This window comes from Ambystoma mexicanum, chromosome 1p (assembly GCF_040938575.1).
Source record: "Ambystoma mexicanum isolate Mex_15411 chromosome 1p, UKY_AmexF1_1, whole genome shotgun sequence".
Taxonomy (NCBI): Eukaryota; Metazoa; Chordata; class Amphibia; order Caudata; family Ambystomatidae; genus Ambystoma; species Ambystoma mexicanum.
Window position 1 is genome coordinate 1,242,245,907 of NC_090921.1, and position 23,317 is coordinate 1,242,269,223.

General features: G+C 41.9%; 1 long non-coding RNA gene across 5 annotated transcripts in view; it reads right to left on the bottom strand.

Moving 5' to 3' along the window:
• Positions 1–261: 261 nt before the first annotated feature.
• Positions 262–23,317, bottom strand: part of LOC138452593 (uncharacterized) — a 280,058-nt gene continuing 257,002 nt past the window's right edge. For all 5 annotated transcript variants that reach the window (XR_011260254.1, XR_011260264.1, XR_011260258.1 and 2 more), the window contains exons 6-8: positions 17,963–18,168; positions 967–1,065; positions 262–631 (exon numbers count right to left, since the gene is read on the bottom strand). This is a non-coding gene — a long non-coding RNA (uncharacterized lncRNA). The remainder of the gene's footprint in view (positions 632–966; positions 1,066–17,962; positions 18,169–23,317) is intronic.

Below are 23,317 nucleotides of genomic sequence, written 5' to 3' on the forward strand. Positions count from 1 at the left end.
GTATTGTAAACCAGTATATGTTTTTCTAGTGTTTGGCACAGTGCTTTCCATATTTAGCCTCATTTGCATATAGGTGCCAGTATAAACCATATTTATGATTTCAGCAATCCCCTTGTAAGTCCCCAGTTATCATGTTTGTGCAAAAGTCTTGAATGGTCAACAGGGCCAATGGCCGTGGGAGGGTCCAGGCAAGCAGAATATAGTGAAGCATTGCAAGATGTTAGGGTCCGAAATTGGCATAGATTGTACATTAAACCCATATGGATGTACACTATTTTAATCCAACATTTTCCTTTAAATAATTAGTAGCACACATTTAGAAATATACATCTTAGATAGGTCGTATTCAACATTTTGTTTTACTAAATGTATTCATTCCGATAGTAACAGCTTCCATAACAGATTGGACAAAAATAATGCACATGAGAGACAAAAAAACAGAAGTATTTCCATATGTACATCCAACCACTGAATTCTAAAATAAATTGAAACGCATCTACTGAGATTTTGGATACAATTAAGATACATATAATAACATCATGATATAAAAAAGGTGTTTCAAATCCAAATGTAAAGAGTTTTCTTTCTCAACTTCAATCTTTCCCAAGGACTCCAGTGCTTGATTCGAGTGCTGTGGATATTTGTGTGAGACAACATATGAGTAGAAATGCAGTATACATTGAATAAAACCATTCCATTGTCACTTGCGACGTTTGCTTCATTTGCACATTGCGTATATATATTCTAACGACTCAAATTTCCCTAGTGCTTGAACAACTGCACATTCTAATTAAAAAAAGGAGTGGCTGCACATTTAAACTTCAATTGAAAAAATATATGAGAGGTAGAGGTGTTTGTTAGGGTAGAGGGTGGCACATTCAGAGCTGGTGCCTAATTACTATCTGTGAGCAGCCCAGTTAATATTCACAAACAGCTTAATTCTGCACAGACACACGTAAGACCCACCTTGTCTATATAGTTTTCATAACATATGGCGCTTGCTTGAGTTGAGGTCTTGTAAGCTTATGGGTCACAGATCATGTCCTTCTGCGGAATATTGAAGTTCTGGAGCAAATTGAAAATAACATGCAGTGCATAAGCATATCGGCTTTATGTGTGGCAGCATTACCAAGTGCATATGATATGATATGGCATTTATAACGCGCCTATACACAAGTGTTTCATAGAGTACATATGCTAATTACCATGTTAGTAAATGTGCCAGACTTTAATATCAGTGAGATCATAGAATGCCTTCTTTGCCATTGCAGTCCATTGGTTGTTCTTCTTGTTTTGAGTCACGGTTAAAATCTCTGGTATCATATGTGCTCTTTGTGAGAAGAGATAGAGTGAACAGAGACAGCTAATTTCCATGCTCACTGTGAGAGGGGCAGGTTAGCCCTTACCAAAAACATTTGCACTGATCCTCCTGGTGTTCATGCAGCGTCAGCTGACTTCTATTCACCCTGTATTGATATTGACATTTGTGACCCTAGTGACTATTGTACACACTTGGAAGCACTGTAACCCTATGTAAAAAAATAAAAATTAAATGAATGTTATTAATCGATCCCTGAATCTATTTACACCAATCACTATCGTCGGCAGGCGAACGCCGGCACACCCACTAAGGCCACCCAACAAGGCAGCTTCCTGTCTGGAGCCTGATCCCCCACACACCGCTCCTGGATCTCGGAGGTGCAGGGCCCCCCTGCCACTGCTGGAGCAGTGCTTCCCTCGCTTCAGGTGAGGCCAGGGATGTTTTCCCTATTGACCCAGGCCGCCGCATCTACTTAGACGGTTCCTGTCATGGGCGGATTTGAACATCTGCTATGTGTTTGTTAATTTGACTGAAGTTTCTCTAAATTAGCGCCGGACCCACGTCTGCTGTTATTGCGGAGAGAATTGTGATTTCACTGAGCTTCCATTAGGCTCCACAAGGTTAATACTACCTCAAGATGGCCGACTGCAATTTCGTTTTGCCTGCACTGCACTCTTCAGCCTGAGAAAGCCGTGATTGATTCCCTGAATCTATTTACACCAATCACTATCGCCGGAAGGCGAACTCCGGCATGCCCACTAAGGCCACCCAACAAGGCAGCTTCCTGTCTGGAGCCTGTCTAAAGCCATCAGAGACCAGGACCAGGCACTTTGCCTGACTGCGCCACCAGCATTCGGTGCTGCAACACCCTAGATGCCTGTCCCACTCATACTTGGTAAGCCCTAGATCGCTACCATTGCTAATGACTTGACCTTACAGCCACTACTTTGATTGTATAATTTGGCCACTCTCGGCATATATTGTTACATACAAATGTGCATGTAATCGTACCTTTCCAAACCTACACCGAACCAACCTTGCTCACTACACATCAGAAACAAGAGACTAGTATCTAGATTCTCGCACTCTAGTGGTCTCAACAAGAATCATCGCTCATGGTCCAAACTTCTTACGCTTAACCCTGCCCACCAGGTGCCCTCCACGCCTACTCCCAAGACAAATCACATTACCTCTCCTCTACCAGGCAAAGATATACCGATTAAGGGTGCTATTGTCAACGCTAGATCCCTCTCAGCTCACGCCTTAGACATTGCTGAACTTATTAAGACACAAGAGCTTGACTTCATCGCAATTTCTGAGACTTGGTTACACGCAGCCTCCGGACCTTCACTCTCTCTGGCGATACCTACTGATTACTCCATTATTAGATGTGACCGCAACACCAGATGGGGTGGAGTTGCCTTTATCCACAAAAACACTCACGGCCTGAGAGCCATACCCAAGGTAAACATTGAATCTGCTGATCTACTCTCGGTCAAGCTACCACTATCGCCCAACCAGACTGCCACTCTACACCTAATTTATACAACACCCGGCCCTGCGACATCCTTTGTGGATGATATTACATCCTTATTACTTGACAAAGCCAAAACTATATCACAAATCATCCTTCTTGGGGACTTCAACTTGGGCCACCAAGATCCCAATGACCCCATGGCAATAGACCTTTCAAACACCTTAACTGATTTAGGATTCACCCATCACATCCAAGATCCTACCCACATCAAAGGGAGGTCTCTCGACTGGTTAGCCGACGCTAACAGTAATATTAGCCTACAATCTAATTCTTTGTGCATATGGTCAGATCACCATATTATTACCTTCAACATTGAAGCAGCGTACCGCCCCCTACCATCTATTGCGCCTGCCATCCCTGCCAGAAATAAAACAGACATAACAAAAGACAAGTTACTCCCTCTCATTCTTCCCACCCTTAATAAATTCACAAATTCCTGCTCTGATCCTTCGATTTTAGCGGATACCTATAATCATGCTGTGCTCACAGCTCTTAACTTAATCGCCCCCACTAAACTCAGGAAACCTAAACCATATGCGCATCTCAACTCGTGGTTCACACCACAGCTAAGAATCCTCTGCAAAGCTAAACGTATTGCCGAAATCCGCTGGAAAAGTCATCCGTCTGATGCCCACAAGGATGGACTCATCCTAGCCTCCCTCAAATATAAAGAGGCCATCTTCCAGGCCAAAAAAGAGTCCTACAATAATCGCATTATGCAAGCTCACTCAAATACCAAAGAATTATTCAAGATTCTAAAGGAACTTGAGACACCTGCCTTGCCCCCAGATACTTGTACTAAAGACAGCAAATGGTGCGCTAATATTCAGACAGCGCTACTGGACAAAATTGCATCCCACCAACTTAAAATTAAAGGCAAACAAAATTCTCTTCAGACTGATAAACCTCAGACCACTCCGCTGAATGCCACCTCCCAGGCCACTGCGAACATTACACCTTTCTCCTTCTCTCCACTCACCATTGCTGAAGTGGAAGGAATTATTAATAAACTTAAACCTTCGAATTGTCAAGGTGATTCATGCCCTGCTACTATTATCAAGGATGCCTCTCATGATCTAGCCCCTTTCATCACGGCCTTCATAAACTCATAGTTCAAAACCGGTATAGTCTGGGTCATCCCTATGCTTAAGAAAACGTTGCTTGACCCTAATATACCAACCAACTATAGGCCGATCATTACTGTCCCTTTTATGCTCAAAATATTAGATTGTGCAGCTTACCTTCAGATTCAGGACCATCTCGAAGTTAACAATCACCTCAGTCTGAGACAATTGGGCTTCCACCCTACGCACGGGACGGAAACGGCCCTGATCGATCTTAAAACACAAATTGAGGTTTTAAAAGATAATGGAAAATTAGCTCTGCTATTATTACTTAATCTTTCTGCTGCATTTGATTTGGTCAATCACCAAATCCTTTACCAGCACCTTACATCTCTCGCTCACTCCTCTGATTCTGCCACTGCGTGGAGTCTTCTCTCAGTCAGCCTCCACGGACCCTGCTCCTATTCAATGTGGCGACCCACAAGGCTCTTGTGTTTCGCCTGCACTTTACAATGTGTTCACTAAACCTCTCTTCGATGTTCTTGACTATCTGGGTGTCTCTTACACCAATTATGCTGATGACACCCAGATACTCATCCCCATCACAGGTGACCACACAGCTGACACCAAATCCTTGAATGACGTCTACCTGGTCATTCAGGCCTGGATGGCCCAACATGAACTTTGCTTAATGATGACAAGACAGAGCTTCTAATACTTGACTCAACTCAACGTCTTAATAAACTAGATCACTCCTTTAAGTCTTTCATCATTGATGGCAATGTCATCATGGTCTCCAAGGATATTAAAACACTAGTTATCTATCTTGACTCTACGCTATCCCTGAACAGACAAACTAATGCAGTGAGGTCAGCGTAGGCCTATACCTGCAAACTTATTACGGCCTGTTGGCCTTTTCTAAAAACTCCTAACTGTATCACCCTGGCTAGAACTCTCATCATGTCTAAGATTGACTATTGTAGTGCCCTCTATCTGGGGACCAGCCAAGTCAACCTCAATAAATTGTAAATTACTCAGAACAATGCCATCAGAGCGGCATTAAACATTCCTAGCAACCATCATATCTCTGACTTCAGAACTAATCTACATTGGCTCCCAGTGAAACACATAATCTCTCTGAAAACCCTTGCCCTGATGCAAAAGTGTCTGGCTAACAAGGCCCCAACCTACCTATCCAACCGCCTCACTCTCCACACTTCCACCTGTCCCATGAGAGACAACCCTGCTGCTCTAATTGTGAACATGGCCTTTATGAAAACACACAAACTCTTCACCAATCAATGCACCCATTCTGTGTCTTAGGTTTTACACACAGCAGTAGTAAAACCATAAAAAGCTGCCCCACCCAGCTCTGGTGCTCGCTGCGTGGTACCGGTTTACTTTCACAAGAATGAAGAAATAAAGAAAGTAACCCTTTAGATTCCCTTTGACAGACATGGTATGGTATGGTAATGTTTATTTGTATTTCAAAGCGCTCAAGAAGGGAGGGAGCAAGGGGAAAACACAACAGTCATTCAGAGCACTGTAGAATGAGAGGGAGGGGGCAGAGGGGAGAACAAGTGCAGGGGGAGTCAAAGTGCACCCAGTCACTCCGAAACTGGGGTAATTGCTGAGAGATGCCACTCTCATGGGTCACTTGACCAAATGCAGCAGTGTGATGAGGTAAGTGCATGCCCAGTGGCAAGTGCGAGAGGACTGGCAAGGGTGCCGGGGACCTGGGAGACTCTGAGGTACACCCAGCGGCCAGTCAGCAGGCTGTGTTGGAAAAAGGAGGGGGAGAGGGATAGAGCAGAGAGAGGTCAGCAGGTTAGAGGGAGAGTGGAGGAAGAGGAGAAAAGGAATGTCTTAAGGAGTTTCCGGAACTTAAGGAGATCAGACTCAAGACATGCTCATGAATCTTACTGGGTGACCAACAACGATTACCAAAGGTTTAATATGCCCCGTTTCTGCGGCTTCACAGTGCTGATCCTACACCAGGACTACTCTGAAGGGTCTGCAACTTTTAAAGCCAGCCAATCAAAGCGACTGCATAGTTATCTGGGATCTTGATCTATACAAAAAGGAAGCATTCTGCCTTGTCAGTAATTATGTGCACTACAAAACACTGTTCACAACTCCAACTGCAAATCTTAAAACTAAAATACATGAGATGTGTGAGCAAGAACAGCACAATGGGCGGATCTGCAAGGTAGAAAAATAATTATTATGTTGGAAAAATTCGAAAATACTGGTGTTCTATAGCCTCTTTAAAGTGCATAAAAGCGTTCTGAATCACCCCAGGAGACCCATTGTATCCTCAGTAAGCTCGGTTATGGAGCCATTATCATTCTGTGTAGAGTTATTTTTATATCCTTTTGTAACAGCAACGCGCTCGTACTTAAAAGAATTGACAGACATGGAATCAATGCTCTTGAGCAAGACATGTAATTGACTTTTGATGTCGTGTCACTATATACTAATATTCCACGAGAAGGGTGTTTCATTTAGGAATTGCTCAATAACGTGCTGATTCTGGAAATCTTGTTACAACTGATTTTACTGTAGAATGTATGCAATTAGCTTTAAGTGTGAATTTGTTTTCTCTTCAAAGACCAACTGTTTCAACAACTTAAACGGACGAGGATGGAAGCAACATTTGCCCCAGACCTAGCCAATCTGAATGAGTCCATTTCCAAGAACAAATGTATCTACAGCGTACACAACAGATTTGACAATAACATTGTCACATGGCAAAGTGACATTGATGACGTTTTTGTGTTGTAGCTGGGTAGTTCAAACCTCCTGAATGGATTTGCAAGATGATTACATTACCAAGATAAAAACCTGAGATTCATGATGTCTTTGCATGATATTGGAAACCTTTCTTGGATATAGTCATCATCAAACAAGAAGCGACTTGAATACATCACTTTATAAGAAGCACACTAGTAAGAACAGTTTAAGTAAAAGAGAATTTACCTTATGGCCAATTTATATGGATTAGGCATAATTGTTAAAAAAAAAGATATTTTGAAGAGCGTGCTCAGAAGCTGCAGATACATCTTGAAGGCGTAGGTACCCCCATAAGGTCTTTAAGCAGGCCACAAAAGAGGGCAGGGAACCTCTGCCATGAAATATGCCCTCAGAAATAAGCATGTACGCATAAAGATTCCTTGGTTTGTGTTACTTCCTACAGCCCCATCAGGCCCACCAGTAACCAAGTGAGGAAAACCATCAGGAAATACTGCCCATTATTACAATGCCCAGGGTTCACCCTGCCAAAACCTCTTTTTGAATTTAAAAGAAGTGCTACCATTAGGCAATTCCTTATCCATGCCCAACACAAAAAAAAGAAATCCAGCCTGCCTTTAGCAACCCACTTTGGTGTGGCATTTATCACTGAGCACTTCAGATGTGGCAATTGTACAGTTGCTCTCTTTCCAAAAATCTGAAAACGTTGAAGCTGAAGAGTATGGTTTGGGAATTCTGACATTTTACCAACTGCAAGAGCAAAAATGTGGTTTATGGGATTAAGCGCCCTGATTTGCTCCTATTTGTGGTCAAGACTAAAAGGGAGGCATGGAAGAGGATCTATGAGCACAGATCCTGCATCAGAAATAAGGGTTCAGGACGATCCTCTGGTAGAACATTTTGTGAATGTCAACCAAGATGCAAAGGAAATTAGTTGGTTTGTGATAGAACCAGTGGACATTAAAAGACAGGGCAATGTGGATGCCCCTCTGAGCAAAGTAGAACAGAGATGGATCAGATGCCCCAATACAGTAGATAAGGCTTAAATGTTTGCATTGAGTCGAACACTCTGATACCAGCTTCCCATCCATAACTGAGGTGGTTCCCTTCAGCAAAACCTCTATAGACCAGGTGGGTAAGCCCATCATGCGAAGACAATATTGGTGACCAGACCTGGAACCCCTAAAAACCCTGTGCAAAAGAAAACATTGTTTCAGAATGGTCAATGTTAAGTAGTGCAGCCTCATGCAAGCAGAAGGTGGGGTTTATGCAGTACAAAGAGCTGCTGAGCTGTAATGAGACTGACCGGTACTACGCATCTTGGGCCTGATTCATGCCAGTGTTTTATAATGGCACAATCCCATAGGAAAACGGTCCATGAATCAGGCCCAGAGTGTGGCTTTTATACAGCACCAGTATGGCATTTCTTAAACTAACCCACAGATAGTACAGAAGCTGCATAGAAAGTGTTTACGTTAATCAAACTTATGGCACGACTCAGACAGAGGCTTTTGGAAGATGTCTGTGACTTTAACCATATTTTGAGCACTGTGAACTTAGACTGTTGAGCGGTCTCGTGTTTTTTACATTGCCCTGCTTACGCGATGACGAAAACAGGAAGTTAACACACATTGTTAGAGAGTCAAGGAGATGCAGAGGTTTGACTTGCAGACCCTTCAGAGTAGTCACGGTGTAGGACTGACGATGTGAAGCTGCAGAAAATGAACCTAAGGTAATCCTTGTTGGTCAGACTTTAAGATAACTTAATTTCTTTATTTCTATATTCCTGCGAAAGTAACCTGGTACCACTAGCTAGCTGCGAAGCTGGGTGGGGGCAGCTTTCCTCATTTTACCTAAAATGCGGCCGAGAAATTGAATTTTGAACGTAACACTGCTGTCTGTTATTATAGAGTGTCTGACCTAAGGGAAAGCCGGAAGTTCAAGATACAGATGATATGTGTGGACACTAATGCATAAAGGATGTTTAGTAGGTGTGGTAACGCTGAAGAAAACTAATCAAAACCTTTCTGAGGTCTATGTTTGCATGAGCATTAATCAGGACGAAGCACACACAGTGGCTTAGCTAGAAGCTTAAAAAAGATTGTCTGTTCAGAGATGTCTTTTTAAATCAATAGATGGGATTTTCACTAGACTTGGGGTGAAGCATTGTATTGGTATGGCTCCATTGATGATTGCAGTGAAAAATAGCCAGTCTCTCTTGTTGTAGTAGGATATGGCAATGGCTGAACAGAGATTGTTCCAGACAGGAAGACTTGTCTAATTTCACCAGAATTGACTCTCATGGGCAGCTTTAATGTTCATAGTGGTGAATAATGGCCAAGTGAGTGCTTTTTTGTATGTTCGAAATATTGTTCATGCAAAGTGATTTACATTCATGTTGATCCTCAGGGTCTTACTTTAAGTTTTTCTCAATATTGCAAGCAAGACAGAAAGGGTGCATCGATTGCTGAAGGGTTGGTGTATCGTGATGAAGGCAATGTATACAATTAGAGAGACAGGTTTCTTTGGACTGTACCCAATGCTGGATGGCCGAAACACATAGTGTCAACGGAAGCTTATCAGATGTAGAAGTTGTGCATAGGTTGACATTGTGATTGAATGTCCCGCGATGGGAACAGCACCATTTATGCTGCTACTAGCTTTTTCCAGTTGACGGTGCAATGATAGCACAGCATCTTATTCGCCTCTGGATTGAGGAAACATTGCATTGTGTCCGGAAGACAATCCATTTACGTTATTTAAATGTTTCTTGCACAAAAACACAATTGGGTGAAGAATGATACTTAGTAGACAATGCACTTCTTAACCCTTGTAAAAATGTTTGATACAATGAACTGGATTCTTACACTATGTTGGATGTTGAATACTAGCTGTGTTTGATTAAAAGAAAGTTCATGCTTGATAGATATATCTTTGATACATTGAATAAAAACAGATTATTTAAAATGCTGAACTCATATATTTTAACCCTGAAGGATTAAATGCACAGTAATGCACAATAGTTATGCTCTCTTAAGGTGCATGTGTAAAATGCCATATGCAAGCAGACACTGAGTATGGGCAATAATTGCACTGGTTGTGAAAAAGGCTCAATCTTAAGTAGAGGGAAAGTGTTTTATATTATTACTTGTAATCCCTATTATGTAATCTCTCTTTTTGACTGCATATAATATTTTAACACCTTCCAAATTACGGTAGAATTATCACTGAGTTGTATTTATATACATGGCATATATGTAAGCAAGGGGACACTTCCATATCAGAAGATATTGCAACTACTCAATCACAATTGTTGTATTGAGAGAGACATATACTGTAAATGGACCGATCTATCTCAACTATATATATATATATATATATATATATATATATATATATATATATATATATATATATATATATATATATATTCCTGTATACATACTAAGCCTAAAGGAAGGGCCATAAAGACATCACATTCTATAGAACAATTGCAATTCTGTCAATATAGTGTAGTATTCACAGCTCCCCAATGTCATCTAGGACAGTAATAGTAACCATTCTACAAACGTGTTCATCCTCAAAATGTAGCTTTGAAAATTCTATATCAATTTCCGAACCAGTTTAGCTGACATATGCTTTATATTGCTCGTTATAGGATGAGGTTTAGCTGTTTCAATTAGAAGCCATTTCAAATTGCTATCAGAGTGACTCTCATTGAGAAAGTGTGACGATTAGGGGACTGCATGCATTACTTGTTCTGATTCTAGATCTATGCTTCATTGATAGGTCCATGTACGGTGTGAGCTGTTGCTTCAACTTAGATAGTTCTGCACAAAGCATATAGAATTGTGCATATTTAGTTTGTCAAGTTATGTATTCCATGGGTTGTAATCAAATGCTGTGTGTAATAATCAGTTTTTTTTAAAGTAATCTGCAAACAAACACAGTTGTGTGACTAGGGCAAAGGTACACCATTTTCGGGAGCCTCCATATTTCTGGTCGGGACCTTGTACCAACATACCCCATACATTTCAGGAAAAAAAGATGCTATGTCTGAAAGTGTTATATTCTTTCAAGACCCATGTCTGGCCCTGCAACATCGACATCTGTACACCGGAGTACATGTCTGACCCCATCCACGTGGGGTCAGATGGCCAGGTAAGCCCTGTTGGGCTATTTAATAATATTTCCGACTGCCACTTAAAAATGGCTGCCTTGTTAAGATCAGCTTGCCTTCCAAAACAGGACCTACCCAAATGCCTGCCTCCATCAGCCGACGATGGGCTGACTTGTATTGACAGCCCATTGCCTCCTGGGAGCTAGCAGGTGACGTTGGCCCCATTTAAAGGTCGACATTTAAGGCCTTTCATGAAGACCACTGTCTGGCCCTGTCCAGCCTGAAACAGCCTTCTACACGATCAAAAACAACGTTACGTCCTCCTGTACACTGAGTGCTACATAGCAACCCCATGTTTGCTCCACTCGCTATCTATCATTCTGGAATAATGCCTAGGACTTTCCTCCCTCAGCAATGCTTGCAAGGCAAACTAAGTGAACAGCCCTGCTCATCTGTTGCATCCAATTGCTGCACTGTTGTACATGCTTTACGGTGCACTGTAACCACAACGCTGCCCTCTAACATGGCAAAAAGACTCCTTCATCTCCAGATGAGAACTCTTTCCCACATACTCACCTCGCCAGTGCCCTTGCATACCAGGAACAACGCCTTTGCAGCCGTACTCACAGCACATACTATTGTGGCACATTTCAATGGCCGCCTACACGCTCATCCACCTTTGAGCCACTGCCCCACAACAATGACAGATTGTGACATAATGCTTGTGACCAGTCGACTATCAGCCATCCTAACAGTATGCCTACTACAGTAGCCGCTACTGTCCACCACTGGCCATTACACAGCTTACAACACCTGCTAATATTACACTGACATGCCCGACTGACCAACCTTGTGCCTCACCCCTGCATGCAGTCTCTACCGTACAGCTGCAAAGTTCCTTGCAGACATGAGAAATGAGCACTCCCTTCAGCAATCATGGTAAGAATGAGACTACCCACCTCAGGTTAATGTCCAGCCTCACTACTACCCTTGCATTTCCTCACAAGGCATCTCCTCTAAAGCAAGCAGCCACCATCAGTTCTACTTCCCAATCTTTGGCTACCCTTGCAACTGTTAACAGATCACCAACACTTGTATCCTCTCCAATCGCTCTCCCTCTCACATACATTAAAGCCCACAACAGCCTGGCCCTCTGATTACCATCAGCTGCTTCTCCTTCACCAGTCACCAATTAAACATCCACACTGAAGGAAATCCCCCTGTCTGTCCCACAGCCACACCTGACAAAGAACTCCATTACACCTAGCAGCACTACTTCTATCTAGGTCCCTAGTACAAATATTCAACTGTGCACCAGTCAACACCAGATCTATCCAAGCCTATCCCCTTGAGATCTTTGACTTCATCATGGTAAATAACCTTGATATGCTAGCTGTCTCTGAAACTTGACTCAGCACCACCTCTGGTGGTGTCCAGGCAAAGTTTCAAAACAATAGTTTCGAATTACAAAAGTTCTGAAACAAAAGTTTAGACAAGAAAAGTGTCAAATGTATCTTTTTTTATGTTAAAGGCTTTATTTTAATTTGTGTGGTAAAATAAGTGTGTTTACAAATAAAACAGGGGTTTGGGGGGGCCCATAAAAAAAATACATTTGAAAAAAGAATTTCTGACACTTTTGTGTCAGAACTTTTGTCATTCGAAAATGTGACTGTCAAAACAGTCACTATGAACCCCTCTGGTCCCTGTCTATCTATTGCCATTCCTACGTACTACACCAATTTTCAATGCAACAGACTTGATGCAAGAGGGAGGGTAGCCTTGATACCCTATCCATCAGACAAACCAGTGTAACACAGCTGGAAAATTGTAACCTACTCTCATTCAAAATACCCCTATCCCACCCAGAGACTATCACTATGCATGTCATATATCGGCCTCCAGGACCCTTGAACATATTTGAGGCGAACCTACTCCGCCTGTTGAGCACCAATATCAAACCTACATCCAAAAACATCCTCTTCAGTGATTTTAACCTTGGTCTCAATGAGTCTAATGACCCTAATGCTTCCTCAGTAGCAAACACTGTCAACACTGTCGGCTTTTAACAATGGATATTAGCACCTAATCCCCAAAAAGGCTGAATCTTGGACTGGCTAACTGACCTGAACTGGCAGATTTCTGTCCTGTCCAACCTGCCTTATTCATGGACTAACCACCACATAATTTCCTTCTTTATAGCCCTTAACAGCACCACCCACCGGTAGCATCACCCCGCTGCCACCTACTATTGCATGTAGCATGAGGAAACTCATCAAAGAGTGCATCATGCCCTCGCTAGACAGGTTACAACCAGCACACCTGACCCACTTGGACCCAGACATGCTCACCAACCTTTACTCCAACACGATGCTGTATGCAGTAGACACCATTGCACCTCTTGCTCCCCTCAAATCTAAACCTACAACCGCTCAATGCCTGGTTTACGCCCAAACTCCTGGCACTCCATGGTAAGAAGCATGAGGCTGAGGCCAAATGGAGAACGAACCCCTCCACCCTGCTCAAATCCACTTTCACCACTGTAGCAAAAATGTACAAAACAGCAATCCTACAAGTGAAATCAGCCACTTACAATAGAAGAATTGCTAGTACAAATTCAAACCCCTGTGAGATCTTCACCATTCTCAGAGAACTTGAAACACCCCCGTATCCCTCACTCAACTTCACGAAAGATGCAACATGGTACACCAAGGTAAAAAATGCCAGCTTGGATAAAAATGCCATGTTTCACAAATAAATCCTACAGAAGCAAGTCACTACAACCCCAGCTGCCACCCTCCTCAAACCTCCCAATACCAATTGCCACTCAAAACAACCTCCCTTTCTGCTTCAACACCATCTCCGAGGACAAAGTCACTTCCTTACTCAAAGGTATGAAGCCCTCAAGATGCAAAGGTGACACTTGCCCTGCCACCATTATTAAGGACTTTGCTGAAGCCCTAGTCCCCTTCATTACTACCTTTATCTACTCCTCTTTCACATCCTGCTGAGTCCCTATCAGTCTGAAGGAACCCCTCTAGCCCTACAAATTATCACCCTATCACAACTGTTCCCTTCCTACTACAGATTCTGGACAAAGCAGCTATCCAAATTCAACATTATCTGGAGTCCAATCTCATACTAGGGATCTGAATATCAGGGTTCCTCCCGGGTCATGGCATGGAATCTGCCCTGCTTGACTGAAAGAATCAGTTAGATGAAAGCAAGGACACAGGGAAATCTTCCCTCATGCCACTTCTGGACCTCTCAGAAGCGTTTGACCTAGTGGACCATAAAATACTTTGGCATCACCTGATTTCTGCAAATAACTTCTCACCAGACACTACCAGCTGAGCCGCCTCATTTCTGAAAGACGGAAGTATCAGCGTCTTTGCTGACAATGCAAGTGCCCACCCCACCCACACCAATCTCCTGTAGTGTCCCCCAAGGCTCATGTATCTCCTCCACACTTTATAACATCTTCACAAAGCCACTTTTCGACCTCCTAGACTCACTGGGTATCTGCTACACCAACTACGCTGATGATCCCATAACCTCCTCTCCCTCTCCGGCAACTACCACCAAGACTCAGAGAAGTTAGACTCTATCTAACAGACCATTCAAACTTGGATGGCCACAAACTTCCTTTGTCTTAACAAAGAAAACACTGAGCTACTCATTGTTGGCCTGCCCACTGTCATCAAAAACCTCAGCCAGCAAAACACCTATTTTACCATTGATGGCATCAACATCCCTGTCTCCCAGAAAGTAAAAACCTTGGGAGTCTACATCTATACCACCCTCTCCCTCACACGCAAAGCCAATGCTATCTCTTCCTCTGCAGCCCACACTATTAAACTCATTAATGCCTGCAGGCCATTGCTATTGGCCAACAGCTTCCTCACCATTGCCATGCCATCAGATGACTGAAATACACTGTTTGCCGACATCACCAAGCACAACATTCGCAGGTTGCAAGTAATACAAAATAATGCCCTGCGCTTGGCATTGCACATTCCAAATCAAGATCACATTACCTCAGCTAGACGAATGACCAATTGGCTCCTGGTACAAGAAAGAATTATTTTCAAAACACTGTCAATTACCCACAGGTGCATCTCAATGATGGCCCTGTCATCTCATTCAGAAATTCCCAAGAGCCCTGTCTAGAAGACCGACCAGAACAGACTATGAAAAACAGATGTACCCTTCCCAAATCCAGACTGTCAAGAGCAGGCAGCTCCAGCTTCCCATTCATTGCAGCACAACTTGGGAAGACACTTCCCCCTTCACTGAGAGTGGAACAATCATTATGGATCTTCTGAAAACTATTGAAACTTGGCTCTTCAAGTAGTTCACCTTGACACGTTTTCACTTCAGCCAGTATCTTTGTCTTTCACTGAAACATTGACCCTTATTACAAGTTTGCTGGTCCGGAAACAACGGTGCTGGTAAGATTACCGGTACCGTTGTTTCCGGACTGGCAAACAAGTCTGTGGAATGGCAAGTGCCTGCAGACTTTCACGGAAGCACCAATACCGTTATTAACCTTGCCTGTGCTTCCATGATCCCCATTCCCATTGAGTCCTATATGACTCAAATGGGAATGGGGATTAACATTTACCGGCGCCTGACTTCCCGGAATGCCAGACTTGTAATCTCCCTGTGATTTGGGCAAGTCAGGTGGTGGTAAATCATTATTGGTCCGGCGGCTATCTTACGGTTTTACCAGCACAGTTTCCGCCGGACCCATAATGAGGGCCATCGTATTTATTGTACGTTTATTTTTTGCACATTTTATTTTCTTCTGCTAACTGTGCCTTGATGCCTACGGGTTTAGTGTGCATTACAAATGTAAAATTAAAATAAATCAAAAATATTCTATTTTCCTTGGATAAGTCTAATGACAGAATGTTTACATTTCAAGCGTGCTGGGACTCGTGGGGGTATCTACATAATATGATTGTTTCTCTTTTTGTTCTGGAAAGCCATTCTGATCAATGTTCCAAGCCCGATTAGCCTCACAGTTGACACCCTCAACAAGTCAACTATAGTAGTAAAATGTTCTGATAAGCAGCAATCTGATTTTTGTGTAAAATGTCTACAGAGACATAGAAACTGTGCTAAAGATAGTGTTTGAATTGTTTTGTGGTTTTGACTAGAGAAGTCTAAAAATGCATTTCTGTTTGGGGTTTATGGGATATTATAGTACACATTGTCCCACCTTCATGGGGATGAATGCACTAAAAAAGGTATGTTGGTAGTATTATGGTATCTCATAAACTTGTATCCAGAAGATGCAGTCAATACAGAGGAAAGCATTGATACTTGTTCAGTAACCCTCCAAAATAACAAATATGCTATATACGTATAGCTAATAAAAAATGCTTTGTATATATGTAAATATTTATAATGTTTTTCAAAGATGACATGAACACATTTATTAAAGCATGGGAAAAGTTTGCTCCCAAAGCCATTCCCTTGACTTGAAGTAACCCCTGTGGACGAAAAAACGGATTGAGAAGCAGTAGTGCCATATGATCTAAGATGAATTTCAGGGTGGGCGGCCTGGTGTGTTAATGCTCTTATATTAAATATCTCTTCGATAACTAGAACAGCAGGATGTGAATCCCACATATTGTTCTGGAATACGTTATTGAAACTTACTTTACGTACAAATTACCTAATTTTGATCTTACTTTAGCCTTTAGGGGGAGCCTCAGGGGTACCCATGACAGTACCTTGCATACCGCCCTCATATGATTTTGATGGAAAGTTCAATAGAAAAGATTAAAGATGGGACTACTTAAAATCTTTAAGTTGTCCCAATCATATAGAACATTCTCATAATAAGCAAGACTGGTCACCTTACCATTTCTATTGGTAGCTGTGGTCAATTCAGCAAGGCCTAGCTCTGAAGAAGGGATCGAGGAGGTTGAAATACAGATTAACTAGAAGGTTTACATGGAGGTTTAGTTCATATGCTTATGTTTCTTAAATGAAGGGAAACTGTGTGGGTATAGCTAGGGGAATCTTTTGCAGTACATCTCAAATCTTTAGCTAAAACATGAATCACATCCTACGCATTCGAGTTATGGACACCTTTGAGTGTAGTTACAGGCAGTAATAGTGCTTACAGGAGCTTGATACAATCCATATGTAAATGGGATGGGATGCTAGAGCACTTTCATCTCAACCACTATGCAGTACTATCTCAATATGCAGGCCTATAGCTTAGGCAGTGGGTGATTGGCAGATGGGGATACAAGCCCTATTTTGAGCTGTCTAAATAGAGGGCATAAGTGGAGTATATGGCCAGAACTCTAGGCTACCCCATAGTTCTATGGTGTCTTGATATTCACTATATGTTTTGTTGCCAAATCCCTGTTCTAATCAGTTCCATTGGTGCAGAATAGGGATTAAAGGCAACTGTGGTGCAAATTCGTCCATTCTCTTTGGTAGTGTTGTCCAATGACTATGTTCTCTGCTGTCAGAGCCACTTAAATTCTTTATGATGAGATGTCAAATACCTTGAGGTGTGGGAAACATCATCTGCTTTTGACCAGAGATTGTAATTGTAATTGTTTATTTGTAAAGCGCTTGTACACAGGTGACGTGCTTCAAAGCGCTTCAAGGCAGGAAGGGAACAGGGAAAACAGTTGTCATCCTTAGGCCTTGAAGTTTCCGAATTATCTAACAAAAATTAACTAGTGTACTAGGCCGGAGACATTTCTACTAGTGCAGGTGCATGACTGGAGGGAAGGAGGGAAGGGACGGGGTGAGAGGAAGAGCAAACAATCAATAAACTGCCGTGCTAGGCCTAATGACTTGCCAGATAGTAAGTACATGACAAGGAGCATAGGGGGAAAGAGGTGGGAAGAGGTGGAAAAGGACAAAAAGGACACAGAGTACAATAAACTACTTTGCTAGGCCTGGCAACATTCATTTTGAATGATGATAGGTCATCATCAATAATTTGTCTAAGCACAAGTGTTTCAGGCACAGCCAAGCTAGGGAAGGAAGACAAAGGGAGGACAAACACGACCTAGTGCATTCAAAGTCATGCCAGTGCACAGACAGGAAGTGCAAGGGAAGGGGAGGGGGAACGAGTGTGCCAAGTCCATCGGGGCTTGAGTTAAGTTCAAACACTCACTCAGATGTCCAACACTCACCTCTAGTTTGGGTTAAGAAATGCAGAACTCTATTCCTGCACACCTAAGAGTTCCAATGGTTTCGGGATCAGCTGCTGGGGATGTCTTCAAGGTGAAAGCGCATTTGGAGGCCACAGATAAGGTCTTCGCCACCTGGCAGATACTTCTGACTCTAGTGAACCATCAGAGGTGGTGCTCCAGGCCAGAGGGGTGTAGGTTAGCTGTAGCTGTGGTGATGAGATAAGCGTACAAACCTTTTAGTGGGGAGGTCTGGTACAGTTAGAAGATTCAGTTCCATTTAAGCAGCAGATGGTCTCTCTAATCTCCTGGTATGGACCTAAGTCCATGTCTTCTCATCTCAGCTTGTTTAAGGTCAGGCATGTAATTCTGTGAGGCAAGGCTTGTAAATGTGAGCCTCAGTCACATAAATTATGAAAAGAAAAGAAAAACTAGGCAGGAAAAGGAAGATAATAATCAATGGAGGAAAGAGAAGTAATAGAAAAAGGAAGATGCAGAAGAAAGAGGCGGAGAATGAGGGAATGCAAGACAATAGGTGAACAAATAAGAGGCAGAGAAAGAACACAGACACATGAAGGAAGTAGAAAGGAAACAAAATATGGAAGGGAGAGGCAGGATAGGAATACAGGATGAGCCAGACTAAAAAGATAAATAACAAGAACAATCAGAAGGCAGAAAAAGAGTAAGAAGGAAGAGGAAAGAAGAAAAGGAAATATAAAAATGGAGAAGAATTAAAAGTAAGCAGACAAAATAAGATAGGAGAATAGAAGAAGGTAGAAGGTACAATTAGACAAGGGGAAGTAGAAAGATAAAAACATGTAAGGAAGAAGAACAACAACCACATTAAAGAAGTGTTAGCAAGCAAAAGTAGGAGGATGAAGATGGGATAGAAAAGCAAATGAATAAGAAGATAGCAATGCAAAGAAGAGAAAAAAGACAAGCAAGAGGAAGTAGTATGTAAGTCTGTAACCAAGGAGGATGAGAAGAAGACAGAAGATGAAGAAAAAAGAAGCAGGAAAAGAACAACACATAAGAAGTGGTTGGAATAATTGGAAGAAGAGGTGCCAAAATATACATTGAAAACAGAGAGAAATTACCCAAAGAAATGCATATGAAGAGGAAGAAGGAATACAACGACAGAAGAAGGTAACATCAGAGAAGCACAATGGGAAGGAAGAACCAAAAGGAGGAAACAAGGTAGAGACAGGATAAAAGTTAAGAAAAGGACGATTAATACAGAACAAACTGTAGAAGGAACCAAAAAGGTAGAGACAGGCAAAGGAAGATGATTGAAGAAGAGGAAACAAATCAGAGAAAAAGACTTAAGATTGAACAGGAGGAAAATAAAGATGAAAAAGAGAGAGCACAGAACTAACAGAAGAAAGACACAAAAGAAGAGATGACAGGAACAAAGAAGGCAAATAACGAAAGGCATAAAAAGGGGAATAAATCAGAGCAGGTTAAATACAGAAGCAACATAAGAAATACTAGAGAGAGAAGAGGAAGACTTGAAGCGGCAGAAAACATAGGAAGAAGGTAAGAAATTAATTGGAAAAGATAACGAGGAATGTGGAGGAAATGAAGATGAAGGATAGATCAAAAAATGAAGGTTTAACTGGAAGATGACAAGAAAGAAATAAAGTACAACAAATGAAAAGATGACAATTTGAAAAAGTCAGAAAAGTTCAACGAACACAAGGAAGAAGAGAACAAGAAGGAAGATAAGAAATATTGGAAGAACTAAGAGGACAATATATATAGTGAAGTAGTTGAGAATATAGAAGAAAACGTCAGCAGATGAAATAGGAATGAGTGAAATAAGACATGGGATGTCAAGATGGAAGAAGAATGAACATGTGAAAGCATAAGGAGAATCAAAAAAAGTAATAAGAAGGAACAATATAGAAGAAGAAGAATGAAGAAGACAAAATAAAACAAATGAAGTAGATGGAACTAGAGGAGAGGTATGGAATGGATGAAAAAGAAAAAGACAAGGGGAGAAGAGGAACAAGAGGAGTGGTAAAGGGGAGACAAGGAAGACAGAAGAAAAGGACAAGTAAGGTGAGGAAAAAGATGACAACAAAGAACATCAAGAAAAAGAAAATGAATGTTGATGAGAAAGAAAAAATAGGAAGGGAATGTAGCAGATATGGACATAGTATAACTATCTCAAATGTAAAGGAAGTAAGTGCAGGAAATAAGAGAGAGATTAGGGTTGTGAAAAATAAGTGTAGACAGCAATAACACAAAGAAGTAAGTAATAAAATAAAATAAGATGAAATAGATTGGGATGAAAGAAATAGAAACATATTATGAGAAGGCGAAAGAAGAAAAATTAGAGGAAGGGGAAGGAAAAGGAAGCAGAAAAGTACAAAAAAGTGAAACGAGGAAGTCATACTTTGTACTTAAGGAATTAAGAAGAAAACTAATATGCAGATTTCAAAAGAAGGGAAAAGGGGCATGAGACAGACACATACGTTGAAGAAGTAGATTTAAGGGGTTGACCGAATTTGAACAGTACCATTCGATCGATTTGATTCAATCAAATTGGGTTAAATATACCGAACATTGGGAGCGGGTGTAGAAGGGGTGTTCCCTGCTCCCCGTGTTCAGTATTCTTTGTCTTGGGGGTTGCGGTGGTGTCCCCCGCTTCCTGAACATTCAAAGCGGGAGACAAAAAAAAAATAAAAGGGGACCCTGTGCGTCAGATCCTAACCACGTTGGAGGGACAGAACTAACACTGCAGGGTCACGAGAGGCGGCGGTTGAAAAAAGGTAAGTGGGGCTGGGGGGTGTATTGGGGATCTGGGGGACATAGATTGGGTGAGTTTGACCACAGTAGAATTGTAATTGCTGCAGAATTGACTACGGTCAATTTCGCTGTGAACAATTCTGCCACGGTCAAACAACCCAGATACAATTTAAGGTAAGGGAAGACATAAAAGAGTCAGAAGCAGATTGGAGAAGGAGAAGCAGATAGCAAAAGGTGAAGGAAATGCAGATAGAAACAGAAGCAGGTAGAAGGAGAAGCAAATGGGAGGGGCAGATAGAAGAAGGAAAAGCTGATAGAAACTAATTAGAGAAGTAGAAGTAGATAGGAGAAAGAGAAGGAGGGAAGGAGAGAAGAACGAAAAGCAGATAGAAGGAGAACCATATAGGAGAATGAGAAGCAGATAGAAACAGATTAGAGATGTAGAGAGGAGGAAATGCAGAGGTGAAGAAGAAGCAGAAAGGAGAAGAACTGAGGGAGAGAGGAGCAGAAGAAGGATAAGTAGATAGGAGAAGCAGAGAGGAGAAGGACAAGGAAAAGGGAAAGCTGAAGAAGTACATAGGACATGGAGAATGAGAAGGAAAAGGAGAAGCAGATAGAAAAAGAAAGAGCAGCCAATAAGAGAAAGAGAAGAAACAGCAGGAATGCGATAACAGAAGGATATGCAGATAAGGCAGAAAGCAGAAGGAGAAGCATGGAGGAAAGGGAAGGAGAAGGACATGGAAGGAGAATGAAAAGTAGGAGGAGAAACAGCTATGAGAAGTAGAAGCGGATATGGGAAGGAATAGCAGTTAGCAGGGAAGGAGAAATATATAGGAGACAGAGAAAGATAAGCAGATAGAAGAAGGAGAAGTCGAAAGGAGAGCTAGAAGGAGAAGTAGATAGGAGATGGAGAAGAAGGAGAAGCATATAAAAGTAGAAGCAGATAGGAGAAGGAGAAGTATATGGTAGAAGTAGAAGCAGATATGAGATGGAGAACGAGACACAGATACGAGACAGAGAAGGAGAAGCAAATAGGTGAAGGAGAAGGAAGCGCACATAGCAGAAAGGGAAGGAGAAGCAGAAGTAGATTAGGGAAGGAGAAGCAGATAGAATAAGTGGCGAGGAGAAGAAAAAAGAGATGTAGGTGAATGAGAAGGAACGCAGACAGCCAAAGGAGAAAGAGAATGAGAAGGTGAAGTACAAGCTGATAAGAGAAGGAGAATGAGAAGGAGCGCGATCGTGTATGTAGCTGGGTGCATTGACAGTTGGACAGGACACATTGCTCCTTTTGTGTACCACGCATTAAAGTGGATGATTTTCCTGAGCAGCAATTGATTGGGATTGCCTGGGAGAAATCGGCTCAGCGACCTCAGTCTACCAACAGGGATCTATTTAACCATTCCCACTGTGCAATAGCATGCATGATCGTTAGTGCAGCTGAGTGTATTGGCAGACACGTTGCTCCATTTGTGTAACACGCATTGAAGTAAGTGACATTTCCAGTCTATTGGATTGAACAGAGTTTATCCTGCTTAGCAGCAATTGATTGGGCTTGCCTGGGAGCTATTGGCTAAGCTTCTTCAGTCTACCAGCGGGGATCTATTTAACAAATCTCACTGCAGGATAGCATGCATGATCGTGAGTGCAGCAGAGTGTCTAGGCAGTTAGGGAGTTTGGCGGTAAGGCAGCTCCCATTTTGTAAACCATTCACTGTTTTCATCAAGGAATCATAATCATTTGTAAAAAGGGACCATTTACAATGTTTGTATTCTGAAACGTTCTTTACTGGCTCCCTCCCCTATGGATAATCTTCGTAGTGGGAAAGCAATGCCTCCGATTTCTATCGCAAATTCTTTTCCCATTTCTGATTATGAAATGCTTCAGGCTACCACTTCCGCCATCACCAGGGGACATTCCTCTGCGAAAACCACTCCTGCCAATGAGTTCACTCTTGCACCTTATGCAGAGGGAGGAAATGCTGCAAACGATTGTTATGGGTGGAGAATCGCTCTCTTGAGATAAAGTGCATATGCTTTTACCAATAACATCAATATCTATAAAAATCAGAGACTACTACTCAGTGTTTCCTGCAGTTCCATCATCGTGGTCTGTGCAAGTCAATCAAGGCACAGCATTGGACATAGCATTTCCACAAATTGAACTGAGGATTGCCCAGACATTAGAAGTACCCATTGAACTTCACATGCAAAATGAGGATAGTTTCATGTTGAATTCCCTGCTGGAATTTGCTTCCAAGCAGTCCTCAAATGACGAGTCTTCTATTTCCTATTTCCTTTCTACTCCTGATCAGCTGCCATTGGATAGGTTAACTATAATACTAACTAAAACAGACAACCCTACAGAAGGTCTACAACCTGACATTTTATCTGAAATAAACCAAGTATTGTGCGTATTAGTTTCTCTCTACGAGGGACTTAAGATGGAGACCAAGTCGCATTCAGTTATGCTGGAATCACTTCTATTTAAATTTGAAAATATTAATGTTCATACCAACTTGAAGAATGTTTTATATAATCAAAAACAATGAATGCCTCCCTTAGAGGTATTGGATAAGGACATGTATGATAAAAGTATAATGAAAATACC